This window comes from Amblyomma mixtum, chromosome 4, assembly GCF_055824585.1.
Source record: "Amblyomma mixtum isolate Tamu chromosome 4, ASM5582458v1, whole genome shotgun sequence".
In the NCBI taxonomy this organism is placed as follows: Eukaryota; Metazoa; Arthropoda; class Arachnida; order Ixodida; family Ixodidae; genus Amblyomma; species Amblyomma mixtum.
This window is the reverse complement of record NC_143015.1, coordinates 141,979,157-141,994,686: the sequence shown is the minus strand read 5'-3', so window position 1 is coordinate 141,994,686 and position 15,530 is coordinate 141,979,157. Positions and strand designations below refer to the sequence as shown.

General features: G+C 49.7%; 1 protein-coding gene across 13 annotated transcripts in view; it reads left to right on the top strand.

Annotated features, from left to right (window-relative positions):
• Positions 1–447: 447 nt before the first annotated feature.
• Positions 448–15,530, top strand: part of LOC149348518 (uncharacterized) — a 40,234-nt gene continuing 25,151 nt past the window's right edge. For 5 of the 13 annotated variants that reach the window (XR_016292768.1, XM_089588152.1, XM_089588151.1 and 2 more), the window contains exons 1-9: positions 448–573; positions 2,554–2,702; positions 5,813–5,913; positions 6,963–7,057; positions 7,763–7,913; positions 9,619–9,765; positions 11,489–11,602; positions 12,275–12,411; positions 14,143–14,260. The gene's annotated coding sequence lies outside the window, so the exon portion shown is untranslated. Of the gene's footprint in view, positions 574–2,550; positions 2,771–5,812; positions 5,914–6,962; positions 7,058–7,762; positions 7,914–9,618; positions 9,766–11,488; positions 11,603–12,252; positions 12,412–14,142; positions 14,261–15,530 lie in introns of all 13 variants that reach the window. The other 8 variants (XM_089588154.1, XM_089588148.1, XM_089588158.1 and 5 more) reach the window with 6 other exon arrangements.

Sequence of the window (15,530 nt, the reverse complement as noted above, 5' to 3'; positions counted from 1 at the left end):
CGCACTGACATGGCACTGTACACATGATAAAATAAACGCTTATCAAACCCTTGTTAAAGCAAGCTAAGACAAAAGGTAAGCAACACAATGCACTAAACCACCACCACTTGCCCTTTGCGCCTTATAGCGCAGAGGCGAGCGTCTGTAGTTATACGGGCTGGTGAGTTCGCGACAGTGCAGAAGTGGGAGCGAAAGTAAAATAGACAGCGACGGTGCCGGAGCAGAGACACGACACTGCTTCGTAAATATTAAGACGCATTGACGAAAACTGATGACGTACGCCGTCAGTGTTAATGGCATCACTGTGCGAAACACTAAATAAGGCAAGATGTGTTCACTGTTTTCCGCTTGGCCGCCAGGTGCTCTCTAACGACGACGACGAGGCTTAGCGACATCGTCATCATCGAACTCAGAAGCTTTAAAAGGAACAACAACAGAGGAAGGAGTCGTCAGCATAGAACGTTGGGGTGGCGGACTGTTCCGGACATTCATCAACGCCTGCCGCCACCCAGCGTCGCCTGAAATCCTGCGCCAGGCTCCGATAAATGTGGTCTTCCCGGTCAGCGTTCAGTGGTGAGCGCATTGCACTTTTGTGATGGGGAGTGCTCTAAAAAACGTGTTCGTTTAAAGCCTATCTCAACTCTACAACTCATTTTTCGCTCGCCTTCCATAGATCAGGAGCAGATTTTCAGATGAGGCTTTTTGTCGGCCTGAGGACTATTCGATGTGATGGAGCTACAGGTGTGCATTCGGTGTCTGAAGGAGCTGCACCAGTTCCCAGTGATATGGGCCCTCGTGGAAAAAGCGCGGGCCGCGCGTTTATTGGCAGTGTTCGACACGAGGAAGAGTGACTGCGCGTCTCCATGGTGCCAGGCAGGGCAGGCCCTTACGTGGTTACGTGCCCATGTGCCGTGGCGTCGCATAAACTTTTATCGCGTTCGACACACCGAAACAAGATTTGTAACGCGCGTCCGTGGTTCTGCCACACCCGGACGCCTCGGGTTGCCTAGTCGTACTGTACGAAGCAGACGCGTATGTGGCGTCTCAAAATGTGTTCGTGACGACGAAGCGAAGTTTAGGCCGGGGTTCCGCCACATCCGAACGCAGTTTCTTGAGCCTTGATTAGGCTGCGTCTGGCGTCGCTTACAGCGTGATATTATGTTCGAGGAGGCGCGGTCGGACATAGAGCGCGTCTCTTTTGACTGCGCCGCGTCGGGCGTATCTCCCGGTCCTTGCGTACTGGGCGTCTCTTGCGCTGCGTAGAATATCTCATTACCGTGAATTTTCTGCGCCGGACGAACTTGGTGCCGAGCCTTATCAGCTCTGGCGTCTCTCGAGCCGTATAGATTGTAGATTGTTCTCGTGAGTAACGCAACGAAGCTCGACTTAGAGCGCGTCCCTGACGGCGCCGCGCTGGATTCCTAGCCGAACGACGCAACTGTTGTCTGTTGGGCGTCGCATTATTTTCAGTCGTGTTCGGTGTGACAAACGGTCATTTGGAACGCTTCTCGGTTATAGTGCCACGACAGGTGCCCCGTGTTACAGAGCCCTATATTAACTCGGTGCCTTGTACATAATTGTAGGACAGAATTGAATTTTCGTCGAGTCGGTTTTGACGTGTAGCACTTCGAACGCGTCTCCTTGATTGTGCCACGACGGGTGTCCCGTGCTACTGGTCCCTGTTGGAACGGATGCCTTTCTGATGCCTAATAGAATTTTTAAGGCGAAAGCCTTTCATGGCTCCTGCTCGCGGTGTCCGTCCGTGCGCTGGAGTCGTGCCAACTGTGGCCTCTCCTCCGCGCAGCCGCGCAACCTCCTCCCCGCCTTAGCAACCGGCGCGCCGGTGGGGGACGCAGCTGTGCATAGCAACCATTACGTCGCACTAGTGGTAGAACGAGCGCGCGCGCGTCGGCTCGGCGATGGCAGCTACACCGACGCTCCTTCGCCAGACGTCTCGTTGCAGTCGAGTGCTTGAGACGCATGGCTCCGAAGCGGCCCAGAAATTCCGCGCCATGCGGTTCGGGGAAGCGGCAGTAGGTCGACCGCAAGGCTTTCGCCAAGCATACGTTAGAATTTCCTGTGTCTTCGCTAAATTTTTTTATCGTGTTCGATACGACGAAGGGACACTTAGAACGCTTCGCGTTTATTGTACCACGACAGGTGCCCCGTGTTACAGAGCCCTGTATTAACTCCACGTATTTCTATTACAGATATGTAGTACAGAATTGAATTGAATTTTTTGTCGTGTCGGTTTTGACGAAGTGGCACTTCGAACGCGTCTCGCTGATCTTGCCACGACGGGTGCCCCGTGTTGCGGGGCCCTGTTGGAACCGATGCCTGTGTGGCGCCTAATAAATTTTCTGTCGTGTTCGATACGAAGAACCGACACTTAGAACACTTCACACACACCACATAACCTGTTGCGGAACGCTTTCCGAAATGGGTGATCGACCGATGAATTTTTTTCTTTCCTTACTCAAGAAGTTACGTTTGGCACTCATAAAGAATGAATGCTAGCTAGAGGAGGACTACTGTCTTCTCTTGCACCAGCAGGAGGCCTTGGTGGTGGGGCCCTCGGTGCAGATGCAGAGGGCGCACGGGTCGGCAGCTCACAAGCGACTTCGTCACGTGGGTGTTGCAAAGCTGCTGTGCCGCGCACTCTCGGCAACCAGGCAGCGGTGGCAGCCCGACCACGGCATCAGGTGAGGAGGACCGCGAACCGCTCGGCCGTTCCCGGGCCTCACTTGAGTCACGTGGTTAGGGGGATCGGGTATGCCATTTTCGTTACCAAGTGCTCCGGATTCACACAAAAAGCTTGGCCTTGATATACCAATTGTTCTTCTTTAGGCAGTCAAATATGCGTCTTAATAGTCCATGAGTAATGGTTTATGGTTTAGGGGTTTTAGCGCCCAGAGCGACTCAGGCTATGAGATACGCCGTCGTGAAGGGCTCCGGGTTCTTTAACGTGCACTGACATCGCACCGTACACGGGCCTCTAGAATTTCGCCTCCATCGAAATTCGACCGCCGGGGTCGGGATCGAACCCGCGCCTTTCCGGTCAGCAGCCGAGCGTCGCAACTACTGAGCCACCGCGGCGGCGTCCATAAGTAATTTCCTGGCTAGAATGAGATTACAACACATGTAATTCACAACGATAGACTCGCAGACTACGGAATGTGAAGTGCGCCAGCCTAACGCGTGTTGCGTAAATCAGAGAAAATCGAAAAAAATTCTCTCGGCCTAACCGCACGTTTGTTCGGGCTCAAATTTCGCACAGAGGTTGCATTTGGTGGTCAGTTTTGTTTTATACCACATTTAGGTGGGGTACTTGCCTGATTCGGTCAGAATTATTTGGAAATCCCCATCGTCTGCGGCGACGGAGAACCAAAACGGAAAGGCTTCTCAGCAGTGGTACCCGTAGCGCCATCTCGTATCAGCCGGAGAAACCCAGCTGCGCTAAATTGGTGAGCAAATCACCTTTACTTGGTGCTGTCTGCTGCGAAGCAGCGCAAGACATCACCTAAATTACAGTCGTACAGCGATCAAGAGAAGGCCGTGGCCGTTGTTTGTATGCGAGTCCAAGTCCTCTTACGCCGCCCTCCCCGGTAATGGGCTCATTTCTTCGGGTGGTACGAGGTGGCGCTACGGGTACCACTGCTGAGAAGCCTTTCCGTTTTGGTTCTCCATCGCCGCAGACGATGGGGATTTCCAAATAATTCTGACCGAATCAGGCAAGTACCCCACCTAAATGTGGTATAAAACAAAACTGACCGCCAAATGCAACCTCTGTGCGAAATTTGAGCTCGAACAAACGTGCGGTTAGGCCGAGAGAATTTTTTTTCGATTTTCTCTGATTTACGCAACAGTCGGTATTTGCGGTATGAAAAGGCGTCGTGACCATGGGTGAGGCCTATTTTTATTTTTGATCTGTATCGTGCTACAAGGTCCTCAATCAAGACATTTTCGCACTCCTGAGAAAAGGGCTGAGGTTTTTATTTGATGCCTCGAGATCCATGCCCAGCCAAGGGTAGCCGCTGAGACTAGCTGACTTTCTTTAAAGGTTTTGTCTTTAGTCATTTCTAAACTTTTTTTTTCACTGTTACTACTACGTAGCAAAAACTGTTTAGGCCCTCTACACCACCGATCCCTCTCCACATTTTTATGAAATTGTGCGAGAACCTTTTCCAATACCGTGTGCTTGGTGCATGACGGCCTTCGCTGCCTATGTGCCATTAAGGCTCATGGTGGGCCTCAGGTGGTTTAGAGTGAACCAGATACTTGGAATTTGGTGTCGATCACTAACATCATCAGCCTGATTACGCCCACTGCAGGGCGAAGGCCGCTCCCATGTATCTCTATTCAACTTTGTCCTTTTGCCAGTTGCGGCCACTGCATCCCCGAAAACTTCTTAATCTCATCCGCCCGCCTAACTTACTGCCGCCCCCCTACGCTTGCGTTCTCTTGAAATCCACTCCGTTACCATTAAGGACCAGCGGTTATCTTGTCTTCACATTACATGCCCTGCCCAAGCCCATTACTTCCTCTTGATTTCGACTAGGATGTCATGATTAACCCGCGTTTGTTCCCTCACCCAGTCTTCCCGCTTACTGTCTTTTAACCTTACACCTATCATTTTTATTTCCATAGCTCGCTGTTTTGCCCTTAAGCTGAACCCTTTCGTTAGCCGCAACTTTCGTGCACTGTGCGATGTCACGGCACGACAAGGACTCCAGGAGGTGGGAATTATCCGAAGCCTTCCACTAAGGCACCCGTGACAAAAGCCCGAGTCTCTTTGGAATGGTAATCCTATAAAACCAACCGAATGTTCTATAATATTTTGCTCACCGATTCAAACCTACACAAATTTTTCGACAGGGCATCAGCACTTGAGCTGAGCGCTACCCATCATAAAAAAAAAAATTCAGGGGGCACTTTGACTGTCTAAAGTGCGTAGAGGCGAAAGCGTTTACCGCACCACTTTGACTGCTTCTGTGGCACTGGTGACGTTACCACTCGGTGACATCAGACCTAATTAACAAGTAAATATTAAGTGATGACTAATCATTAATCAATGAATAATTACTAATTAATGACGCTTAAGCTTCGCTGTTAGGAGTGGAACGCGACAGCGTGTTGCAGTGCTGCCAGGGAGTCCACGGAATGCCAATGCCACCACCCGTTCGGCGCGATGCCTTGCCCTCTGAACGCAAGGCTTTTTGAGGAAAGGAAATGACGCAGCAATTCTCTGTAACCTCGCTGGGCACCCGAACCCCACCACAATGGAAGGGAGGAAGTGGGGGTGAAAGAAGAAAGAGGTGCCGTAACGAAGAGAATGAAAATTGTATTCGAGGAAAGGAAATGCTGTCACATATCTCGGTGGACACCAGTCATCCGTTTGATTGACAGCTTGCGCTGGATGTAACACTGGACGGACGGGAGAATGAGCAATTAAAGGCTCTTTTGCCTCAATACGTACACTCGAAAGAGGTCTGCATAGATCTCCAATGCATATAGATGTTCCAGATTTATCCGGAACCCTGCGCTATGGTGTCCCGCGTTGTGTGAGTCGCTTCGGGACATCAAACGCCCCACACCACACCATCACGCCACACCACACGCCTTTACACCACACCACACTCACGCCGCACCTTACCGCACCGCACTCGCCGTACAGTACCATAACCGTACCGTACAGTACCGTACCACTCCATCCCTTACCATATCGTATGTTGTTTTTTTTTTCGAATACCGCTGCACGAGTGCGTTGCAACTGTGCCACTAAAGTTCTCTTTTATTTCGTCTTGATTTGCAGCTTGAGCCCCAGCCTGTGCCTGTAGCGTTATCGCCACGTGGGTGCCACCGACGCCCGGTTCTCATCCAGCAGCCCGCTCTGCGGCAGCAGACAGTCCCAAGGTGAGGATCACTGCCCATGTCTTTGCCCACGTAGCGGACGCGAACACGACTCCAGAGTCCATTGTCTGAAGGCCCTAACTAAAGAACTGAAGACAAGCCTAGAGATATCCTTAATTTGGTACTAGCTTGAAATCCGATGCACAACTCAGAATCGGTTCCCACTTGCACGAAGCAAATAAGACAATCTATTTTCAGGTCTAATCTTATTCGCGGTCTAAACCCTCTTTCGCTGTTGAGAAAATGCGCATAACTTGTTCACATCGTCGGTGGACGCCTCAAGCAGGCCACAGCAGGCCACAAACGCAGACTGAAAGAATGGGAGCTCTTTTTACTCTGCGTTCGTGGCGCACTTGAGGCGTCAACCAACATTAATGCTCCTCTCTTTTTATCAAAACCAAGAGAAAGTTTAGATTCCGAATAAGGCTAGACTGGGAGCTATACTGTCTTATTTGCTTGGTGCAAGTGGGGCCAGGTTTCCGTGAATCATCAGTTATCAGGGGCGTGTACTACGCTACTGTGATATTTTACTCATTATAGAGGCGGTAAAACAGAGGTTTTTATTTCGGCAGATGTTTCTGAGCACGCCCGTATTCTAAATACCCGCATCCGTTGTTCAGCTTAATCACTGTAATTACGAAGCTGCTCAGTCGGCGCGAAACACCTTTCTGGTGAAATGTGCTCTTTTTTTTCAATTATGCATTGAGAAAGTGTTAAAGCTGTTCTAATCATTTTGGCCTAGTTCTGTGCACGAGAAACCAATCGAGGGGGCATGATTTACAGGATGATGCAATACGACTAGCCTTCAAAAACTAGTGCGGCGTGACTAGTCAGGGTACTACGTATCTGACATGTTCATCATTTGCTACTAATAAGCTGTGTCTGCCTAACCAAGAGGTCGCACATGAAGGAACAAAAAACTTCTGGGGAGCGTACCCAACTTATTTTCTAAAGAGGAGCAAAATTAATTTTCGCCATTAAGAAATGGCACCTGTTTCTAGTTTCTTGTCGGTAGCGATGTGATTTCTAACAGTGGTTTCCACTTCGCATAGCGGGGGGCCTTATGGCTCAAGCGGCCGTCGGTGAGCTCACCGAACAAATGAAGACGCTACCATCGTCTGGAAGGCAGACGTCCGCAAACTGTCGGGTGAGTGTTTATGTTCGGGGTGAGGCTTTTGGTATCCTCTCTCTGCACACAAACGCGTTCTCCTAGTATTTTGCGGAAAAATTCTTCCTCATACTAAAAGCTGTTGCTGACAAAAAAGCGCGCAAAACCACCAACAAGGCAGTAGGTGATGTCTTGATCATGCAGAATATTAAAGTAAATAAAAAAGCCTTACATGCATTAGACGACTAAAAAACATGGACAGCGGCAAAGTCACAGCATGCATTAACAAGAATTACATTTTGAAAGGAATCCTGAACGTTCAGCTGCCCGCAAAACCTTTCGGCTGAACGAAGCCACTCAAAAGCTTGATTTCTTCGCAGCCTTAACATGCAGCACAGCCTGTATAATTTGTTCTGGTATTTTCTGGCCTACTCGTACACCTCAGTGGTCTGTGTTAGAGCGCCTCTAATAAGAAAAATCTGTGTGATGCAATACATTTTTACATGTTTTGTCATAAAAATCCTTAGTTATCACAAATATACCATTCAGAATGTATCACAGTGTATCAATGTATTAACAATGTATGACATTCTATAACTTGTATATTTGTATATTTTGTAACTACGCTTGTATGAGGTTAATTAAGCTTTCGTGGTTACCTCAGATTTCGAAAGCTATTGTGGGCGTCTCCGAGACCGGGATACTAGCCTGAACGCCAGTGGCAACCTGTTACCCGCGACGCAGGCAGCAGCCAGAGAACCCGTGGCATCTGGACCCCCCGATGCCGAGGCAGGAGATCCACGGGCGGAAGTGCTTTCATCGCGTGGGTGTCATGGAAGAAGCCGACGGTCGCTTTCCTCGCAATCACCAAAGAAAGTGGGGAAGAATGCTCAGGGTGAGGAGGACCATGAAATGTTTGCCCAGTTACAACCTTTCTCCAATCGTGTGGCCAGCCTAAATACGCGAGCGTCCCTTGTTGCGATAGAACAGGCCGCTTACACCTAGGAAACTTTCTAATCTGGCTAATGCTCTGACTTGTGCGCATTGTAAGGCCTGCAAAATCTGAAAACTCGGTGTATATTATGTCTTTACTTCGACAGTTTCTAGTCAGCCGACAACTTCTCGTCAGCCCACTCAGCTCCGAGTCAGCTAGGCCACGTCAGCTCCGCTTTGAAAGCTTACTCGGAACGTTTTTTAGAGCAAAAACCTCTACTCCTCTCATGATGAGCCAGAAGGTCGTCTGCCTCTTAGATTTGACCTCTAATGGGAGGCGCGTCGCATGCGCAAAATCGCGCGTAGCAGGTGCATAATCTCCACTTCTGTCGCCATAGCTGCACGCTTTGCAGTCATGTCCACCGATGAGCTGGCTGGCCGCTGGTAGGCCGCTCCTCCTCGCCAGTTGTGTCATGTCATGTGTCACGTGATTACTTCTTGAGCTTGGCAGTCACTTCCTCTGCAGGGCCGGCCGCCGATCTAGACGCTTGCTCTAGCGCTTGTGGTGCGTGGTGCCTCACGTGATATGCGCTCGGTGAAACAATTTGCTCTCGCTGAAGCCTTGAAACGATAAAGACGAGCCAAAGCTAAACCGTGTGTAGCCCTGCTTAACGCAGCTTTCGGTCTTTGTATCCTTGCTGAGCTGAGCTGTGCCACTTCCACTTTTTTCTGGCATGTCACGTTCATGGAAACCGAGCATGGCAACGGGATAGAGATACTTGTGATAGTTTGGAGATTGTAGTTTAGGTTGCGGCTGCAGGGAAGACTTTAGCCACCGTCTGAGGCTCCCAGGAATGTTCTGCAGAAAATGAAGATGAACCCTTTTCTCCGCCGCAGTATAAGTGGTCAACATCTGGCGCCGAAAGAAAACGATGGGCTACTTTTGGGTACTCTTGGCCTCTGTTCAGCTACTAACCAGAACTGGCCGAGGGCAAACAGCTTAGGCAACTCTCGCTGCTGGCAGTGTTTAATGCAGGCGAGGTAACACACCTGTCAACATCATATTGTAACGTACTTGTTGACGAAGGGGGCTTTAATACCAAGTGCGAAGACAGACAAGGCCACGCAAGCTGGGGCAGCAACGGAGAGAGATTCACACGGCGCGAGCCCTACTTCGTCGTCGTCAGCTATGCACCACCTGGCAGTGCTAGGTGGCAATATCGTGTCTTCTATAGATGACTGCTCCTGTTTAATGTCAGCCTCATGTTGTGACCTCCATTAACGGGACATGAATGACTTCGCAGAGCCTTTGATATTCCCTTGGTGAACAGTAATACCCGCTTGTGATGCTGAGTTATAGACCCTGTAGTAAATATGGACATGCGCTACAAATAATGTTGCATCCTGTTGAGTACTCCAAAGGCGCCCGTGCACTCTGCGATGTGAGCTCATACTAACCCTAGATTGTCTGTCAGAAACCCTCGATTGCGGCGTTACTCATAGCCCATGTGGCACTTCGGAACGTGAAAACCATAACTGAAATTTGATTGCACTTAATAGCCAGTAACGTAAATGTTGCAGTACAAGCCTTTCCTGATGCGATTGTTCTTTGACGCACTCATGGTGCGACTGGGGCACCAACATCCTAACTCTTTCCTGATGCTCAGCTGGACTTTCTGGCCAGCCTACCGCCAGTACTGGAGCAAAGTGCGCCTGCTGGGCCTGGACCGTTATCGTCACGTGGGCGCCACTGAGCTCCAAATCCTGCCCAGCACCCATTCCTTGCCCACTGCGTCGGAAAAGGCGTGCTGAAGGTGAGGAAGACTGACGCGACCATTGCTCCATCGTCCGTTCTCCAACGGGTGTAATAATGTAAGGCACAGTGTACAAGGCTCCCCTCATACAAGATGGGCATTGTCTTCATTGAAACTTGTCACACAGTCACATGTCACACAGTCACTTGTCACACAGTCACTTGTCACACAGTAACTTATCACGACTGAAAGATGTTTGGTTTTGGTTTGGTTTTATGGGGTTTAACGTCCCAAAGCGACTCAGGCTATGAGGGACGCCGTAGAGGAGGGCTCCGGAAACTTCGACCACTTGGGGTTCTTTAACGTGCACTGACATCGCACAGTACACGGGCCTCTAGAATTTCGCCTGCATAGAAATTCCACCGCCGCGGCCAGGATCGAACCCGCGTCTTATCGGTCAGCGTCGCGGGATCGAACCCACGTGTTTTGGGTCAGCAGCCGAGAAACATAACCACTGAGCCACCGCGGCGGATGGAAGATAAGTAGTCGCGATTATTGGAATAGTGCTACAAGTGATACACTGACCTCAGTTCATAACCATCCTTCTCAATTCAACAAATGAGCAGAGTTCGCCAGAACCACTGAGGCGATCGTAGTTTTAGGCTCTCGGAGTTGTAAAATTTGTCAGCGTAATTACACGCTTGCGAGGCGTGTACGAATGGCGAGGAACTTTCCGTGCTATGATTTGACCCTAACCTAAAGTTTCTTTTATTTATGTTAGTGAAAGCGATGAGTGATGTGGTCAGTTTTACCTCATATTCGAAAAACAAAAAAAAACTAGTTTTCTGTGGTTTAGAATAACAATAAACCATGGAAGGAATCGAAGGTTTAGTGCAACCCATACGACGCCAAGGCAGCAACACTGCTTAAATGCATGCCTTCTTCTCTGAACTGTTTTTCATATTTCAGTTACTAAACATATTCTGCGCAAGTCGCGACGCTACAAAGCAAGGACACTAATGGATCGCCCAAGCAGAACAGGTAATTAGCCCAATATTGGAAACGTATCGGCAAAGGCCGGTCCTACAAGGGACCAATGTGAAACCATCGATTCGCAATATTGGGGCCGATAATCTGTGCTGCTTGAAGTAAATAAAAAGTGATCACGTGGGATAAAATTACGAGGAACTTTAGCGGCTAAAATGGTGAAAGGGGAAAGCCTGAGTGCTGCATTGTACTACGCGATTGTTCACTTCACATTCTGTTGGTGCATTAATTAACTGCCAATTAATGACGCTTAATCTTTGCCTTTGGGAGTAGCACTGCCAGGGAGTCCACGGAACGCCACCACCCATTTCAGCGCGATGCGTTGCCCTTTGAACGCAACGCTTTTTAAGGAAAGGAAATGGCGCAGTAATTCTCTCTCATCTCGGTGGACACCTGAACCACACCGTAGAGGAAGGGAGGAAGTGGGAGTGAACGGAAAAAGAGAAAGAGGGGCCGTAATGAAGCAAATGAAGATTGTATTTGAGGAAAGGAAATTGCGCAGTAACTGTCTCATATATTTCGGTGGACACCCGTCAAAATTCGCGCGAAGTGACGTCACGACCGTTTCGACCAATCTGAAACGCGGACAAATTTGCTAACACGTCTTGGTCAGGACAGTATGAGCCATTAAAGGCTTTCGCCTTAAAATTCTGTGTGTTAGCAAGTGTTCCACGTAGCATCGATTGCCAGCGTGTGATGAAATGGTTTGTCACAGTGCTGCTTGATTTGGTACCAGGGAGGACCACTGGTGCAAGCGGCCGCGGCAGAGCTCACCGAGCCGCCCCTGTCTGGAAAGCTGTCGTCACGTGGCTGTGTGGCTGACACAGCAGCCGGGATTTTTAAGACCGAGGTGAAGTATTTATAATGATATTTCCTAAACATGCTCATTTTCTGGTCACACTGCGGCGGAAAATAATTTTCTATATACCAGGTGTCCCAGAGAAATGTAACCAAGCTTTTAAAGAAACACGGAATCTCCTAGCCACATGAAACCGACTGAGGGCTGCATGGAGTCCCATGACCTAGTCTGCACCATTTCTTCCGTTCTTGACAGTTAATTAGTTACGACTAATTAGCTAACTTCTTAATTACTGACTTGCGGAACAAAGTGTCAATGAAAAAGATGTAGATTCCGTAGCGTTTCTATTACCTCATCGTAGCGTTTTTAAATTAGACGCAGTGATCTGTGCGTGAACTGAGTGCTGTTGAGAGTTGTTTGAGCTGGTCTTTGTATTCTTTTTCTTTTGCAAAGTTTCTTAAATAGAAAAAGCTATTTACTTAGCTTCTCGATATTGCTTGCGGGAGAAAACACGTGAATTCGGAACTTATACCGTTTCGCAAAACAGGAGACTGAAATGTTTATAACAAGGCACCGCTTACGTATATCTTTCTGTCTGGCCCAAAAACAAATCCCGCCAACAGGATAGCAGTTACTGGTGCATGTAGTGGAGCCGCCGCAAGCGCTAAGCTACGTTGGAGAATTGCAGTTTGTATATGCAGACGTTGTCACCCAAACGGACAGCCGTGCAAGTTGTCCAGGCCCGAAGCTAGTGACCGGGGGAGGCGGCCTTAGAAAGCGCGTGGCTGAGGTGCCGGCTGGGATAGCACCTGGGCGCCCTCCATAGATGAGCGGTGCTGAAGCGACGCGGCGACCACGTGGTAGGTTTTGCTTTCCGCGGGATTTCGCTTTTTCGTCCCGTAAAAATATGTGCATGAAGGGCGCCTTGTTCTAAATATTTCGGGGCGCTGTTTCTCAACGCTATCTGGGACTCGCGAATTTGCACTTCTTTGTTGAGGTGTGAATTTGGACTTATTCGTGAAAGTAGCTAGCGCAAGAAACCAGACGACAGAGAGAGAAGCACACAACCTGGTGTGTCCTCTCTCTGTCGCCCTGCTTTCCTGTGCCAGCAGTTGGGCTTCTTTCCTGAAGGCCGGTGTTTAAACTTAAAGTAAGAACCATGCAGAACGAAAAGTTCACTGGACGGTATGTCACACGGCTCTTAGCAGTACTCACATTGTTTCGCTTGCATTCTACACGGTCATTTCTAAAAACTTTGTTGCGTTTGGCTAAGACACCTTGCATGCATTAGTATTATGATTTGTAACATGCCGATTTTCAATACTTCAATATTTCGAGAGATATATATAAGCGCAGCCGTGGCTCAGTGGTTATGGCGCTCGGCTGCTGACCCGAAAGATGCGGGTTCGTTGGAGGCGAAATTCTACAGGCCCGTGTGCTGAGTGATGTCAGCGCACGTTAAAGAGCCGCAGGTGCAATTTCCGGAGCCCTTCACTAGGGCGTCCCTCATAGCCTCAATAATTTTGAGACGTTCAACCCCCATTAATATCTCAATACGTAGTCTTGATTGTGGCTGCACCGTTTCTTTCACAAGGCGCTAAGAAAAAATTACCGACGATTACGTTACTTCCTAATGCGAAATTTGAGCGCAGCAAATAAGCTGTTTCACCTCTTCGATAGATTGAGGCAAAGAGATCGAGCAACACATGTATGCGCTATCACAGAATTTTTTTTTTATTTTTCACACGTATTCGCAATTTCGGCTCGGGCGGTGCACATATACAGATCCGCCGCCACCGATCTGGCTCTCTGATTGCCACCGCACAGGGGTTGCATTGGAGGAGGAGCGAAGAAAGGAATTAAGTTCGAGCCGGCGCTTTGACAACCGGAGACTCGCAGGAAGAGGGGGGAGGGGGGCGGCGTGTACACCCAGCGGCAAACGATGGGGGCAGAAGCGCGCGCAGCAAGCGGACAACACGATAAACGGAGGAGGGAAGAGATAGCAGCGACTGACTGATGCCGCTGACGCCGATAGCGCTGGGGGGATGAAAGGGGAGCGGAGCTGGTTACGAGGCCGACGCCGACGACGACGCGAAACCCAGGAACGGACGCCAAAGAGCTGCGCTCTAAAAAAATTGGCAGTGGCTTAGCTCTGCTATGCCAGGATATACGCAGCGTGAGGTGAGGGTGAGGTGTCCACATCTCGGTGGACACCTGAACCAGAGGGAAGGCGCGTAACTGCCCTCTTGGAACCGTGGACACCTCAACCATGCAAGCTAAGTGGGGGTAGTGACAGGTGTGCGCTGTATGCGTTCGCATTGAGAAGTTTGGGTCAGAAACGCGGTGCTGAAGCCATAGGCCGTCGGCGTTCAGTGTGTTTATTGGCATTGGCGTTGTAAACGCCACCTGTGCGTAGTGACGTCACTTGCTCCTCGCGCATACGCAGCACGGCTCTCCGGGAGCCACGCGAAACGGGTCAACCTCGGCCAGTGTAGCTCGCGCTGCAGAAACAACATTTATAGGAATCGACAAATCGTGATACCACTGCCGGGCAGGGCACAGGAGAGTAGATGTCTTCGTTCTCCACGCAGGTGGTGTCGGGTGTTCTGGATGTGCCACGCCGACGCAGCCGAGTGAGCAATGGCTTCCCGAGTTGGCGTGTCTTTTCTCAACTTGAGGTGCAATGCTGCTCCTCAGCTGCTTGCAGCGGTGAGTGGACGCCGATACGATCTGCGCGTAATCTGGAGCTTTTGTAGTCCTCGGGTATACCCATACTACAGGGGTGCGAGTGGTTTCAATTCGCCTGTTTCGCTAGGTTGCTCTGCGCATGCGTGCCTCTTCTCATTCAGCTCCGCTGGTCATGTTAGTGACAGGCGCGTGCGACAGACGGCGGCAGCTTTCAAACACACTAATTCAATGAAAAAGGAGCATAGTGTAGAACTGTGGATACTGTAAAAGGCAGATCAGGAAGGAATTGTTCTTTGATAACTCAAGAGGCAGCGCTGCACTCTTTGAAGCTAGGTCAGGGTGTCTCAAACGCGCAGCGACAAAAAAAAAAAAAGAATAACGATGATGACACATGTGCTGCTTGTGGTAGATCTGTCGAAACAATTGAAGAGCTCATACTCAAATGTGATCTTATCCGTCCGGATGTCGATGCAGGCATATTTACTCTTCATGATGCCCTAAATTTTAGAGATAGCAATGGTAACGCAAATAAATCTGCGCCGGAAGTTCGGAAAAAGCGATTGGAAGATTGGTGGCTGAAAAGCTGACGGGCGAGGCAGCTGTATTTGGTAGTACCCGCCGCGGTGACTCAGTCGTTATGGCGCTCGGCTCCTGACCGAAAAGCCGCGGGTTCGATCCCGGCCGCGGCGGTCGTATTTCGATGGAGGCGAGATTTTAGAGGCACGTGTGCTGTGCAATGGCAGTGCGCGTAAAAGAGCCCCAGGTGGTCGAAACTTCTGGACCCCTTCAATACGGCGTCCCTCACAGCCTGAGTCACTTTGGGACGTTTAACCCTCATTAACCTAAACCTCGTATCAGTTTGGTTAAACCCGCACAGGAACTCTCGTCATCCAGAGGCACATAGTACACGGGTCGCATTTTTCGCAGCAAGCAGATCAGTGGCGTCATTTATTAAGCTGAAGCGAGATACACCCGGACGACTAACGCGCCCAGCGCTGTAGATCGGCTACCCGAGCAGCGTTTGGGGCAGAAGAGCCGCGAGGAGCACAGCAACAAAAAAAAAGTTTCAGCATTTTTCCAAAAACGCTTGCTGCTTGCAAACCGATGGCTTGCTTACACAGAAATTTATGAGAGAATCTTGATATTGCTTGAGCTTCTACTATCACCCTTGTGGTGATGTCTTGGCACTTGCGTAGAACAGCCGTTCTTTCAAAGGCAGGTGTGCAGTATTTACATGGGCAGCTGTGTTTGCTTAGCTCACGCCAATTAACATCTTTTAGATTTCTACAAA